The sequence below is a fragment of the Nansenia antarctica genome (assembly GCF_963989245.1).
Source record: "Nansenia antarctica genome assembly, chromosome: 8".
NCBI classification, from domain to species: domain Eukaryota; kingdom Metazoa; phylum Chordata; class Actinopteri; order Argentiniformes; family Microstomatidae; genus Nansenia; species Nansenia antarctica.
The window spans coordinates 52,878,223-52,880,722 of NC_137678.1; the positions used below are offsets into that span (position 1 = coordinate 52,878,223).

A 2,500-nucleotide genomic window follows, 5' to 3' on the forward strand; every position below is an offset into this window, starting at 1 on the left:
TGCCTATTGCGTAGGATCCGCCGCACGACCCCGTGGCCGGCAGCCCCAGAGGAGGCCGCCAGGCAGACTAGCTGACTGGCTCCTCGAGCCCAGCACCGTTATTCCGGCACCCCGGGGGCGCTGTTGCGCGACGGATCCTTGTCCGGAAATAGTCCTATACCGCCCTCTGGAGCGGCCGCTCAATATGCCGCTCCCTGTGTGCCTCGGCCATATCCGGGTCTGGCGAGACCGGGATTCGATCCCAGTCCCCGGTGGGCAGCTTGCACTAGTGGCTAGTGCTTAGACCGCTACGCCACCGCGGGGCTCACAGACTGATTTTTAACCTTCAACTCTGACCAAGCAGTACAATAAGCATTTAGAATTATTGTTATCTGTTGTCAGTTATTAGGGAAGGTTATGGTATAATTCACCACACAGAGTAATTTCTAATCTGGTTATCATTTGTTACCATATAGTTTGTGCTATCAGTGTATCTGCTAGAGATGGTGAATATGCAGCAGCAATGTCAGATATAGCCCAGCCTCTCCAGCCTCAGAAGATATGACTATATAAATTAGGTTCTTTGACTTCTCAGGGTGTTCAAATTATTATAAATCAGATGCTCTCATACTGTATTTTAGTTATTAGCTAGTTATCATTGTAATGTATAATTACATTTTGGGGATTTTGAGTGTAATGAATACTGGGTGTGTACAGAGTGAAATTGAGGATGTTCAGACAATTAAATTCACTTGGATTGATCAAATCCATTGATCACATTAATAATCAGTCTAGTGATTATTAATTAGAATGGTGATGGTGAGGTAGCAGACACGACTGTCTGGTTTATTAAAACAACAACATAAGTTGTCCTTCAGTCTATGCATGTGTGTGACATAATTACATTTAACACAATGTACGTTTGATAATAATCTTATTGATTTAATGGCTTGCAAAGGGGATCAGATGCTTAAAAACTGTTTAATAAGGGTGACTGTGATTGTAATATGAGAGAGATAGAGAAGAGATAGAGAAGATCTATGTGATATTATAAGTTTAATGGTCTGTTTCTTAGGTGGTTTTATCATCACTGTCTCTCTCTCTCTCACATACAGAGAGAGAGAGAGAGTGTGTGTGTGTGTGTGTGTGTGTGGAGGAAATACACCTGCACCTCTCTCTCTCTCACATACAGAGAGAGAGAGAGAGTGTGTGTGTGTGTGTGTGTGTGTGTGTGTGTGTGTGTGTGTGTGTGTGTGTGTGTGTGTGTGGAGGAAATACACCTGCCTCAGCCTTTTGTGAATATTGTATCCAGCGTGTACCAAGGCTAATTTCTCCAAGTTATCTGTGGGCAGCAGCTCACAGAGCCGATTGCACTGAAGGTGGGAATAAAAACTGGCTGTCCCTGGAGTGCCGTGAACTTCATCTTAGCACTCAACCAATGGATGAAGTGGATTTACCAGTGCGCTCCTCTGCATGTCCGATCCCCAAATCCTGTGCAGGGATACGCGGATGACGTGCAGGTGTCATCACGACAGGAGGATGTCATCACCAACATGCTGGCACGCACTGATGAGTTCCTCCAATGGTCAGGGCTGGAGGTGAAGCAAGCCAAGTGTGCCGTACTCCATGAGCGCCGCAGTGGAGGCAACCGCTGGTATAAGGCTAAGAACGACAAGCCCCCCACCTTTCTTGTAATGGGCCAACCCATCAGGGTGTATTCCCGCAATGAGACCTACCCATACCTTGGCCACAGGTTTAACATCGCTGGCGAGTGGGGCGAGCAGGTCGAGGAGCTCACTACAGAGTTTCTCCATCGTCTCCACCTGATTGACTTGTCCCCCCTCCCCATCCTCATGAAGCTCCAGGCTGTGAGAGAGGTGGCTCTGGCTAAAATCCAACACCTCTTCGCCAATGTGCACATCCCTCTCAAGGCACTGAGAGAGATGACGAACAGAACTGTCCAGCTGGTCAGAAAGTGGGTGGGCCTCAACACACACTCCACACGGGGCATGATCTTTCTCCCATGTGGAGAAGGAGGGCTGGGAGTCCCCAATGTCGAGTGGACCTACATAGCCACCAGGCTAGCCCACCTGCTCCACATGCTTAACAATGACGATGCCACCGTTAGAGAAATGGCCAGGGCCTCTCTCCTACTGGATCTACGCAGAAGGAAGATCCCCCTGGCCAGCGCACACCAGAACGACTTCCTCGGCTTCAGGAGGAAAGACTCGGGGAAACTGGATTCCCAGGCCAAGGGCTTCGGGGTCTGGTCTGACTGGCCGGATCTCAATGACCTCTGCAACCAGACTGGAGTTCAGCTAAGATGGACAGAACTTAACACACAGACTGAAGTCCCTGTCTCTGATGAGGTGATCACAGACCCCTGTGTGATTGTGAAGGCCGACATCACAACACCGCAGGAAGAGACTGTCGGACTGCACAGAGACTCTGCAAGGAGGGTTCTGCTCAGCCTGAAGCAGTCTGAGATCAGGCAGCACTGGTGTGGACTCAGACTACAGGG

The 2,500-nt window shown here is 49.2% G+C and overlaps 1 protein-coding gene across 2 annotated transcripts in view; it reads right to left on the reverse strand.

Annotated features, from left to right (window-relative positions):
- The window catches only part of dennd5b (DENN/MADD domain containing 5B), a 74,541-nt gene that overhangs the window by 47,984 nt on the left and 24,057 nt on the right, over positions 1–2,500 (reverse strand). The gene's annotated exons all lie outside the window — the stretch shown is intronic.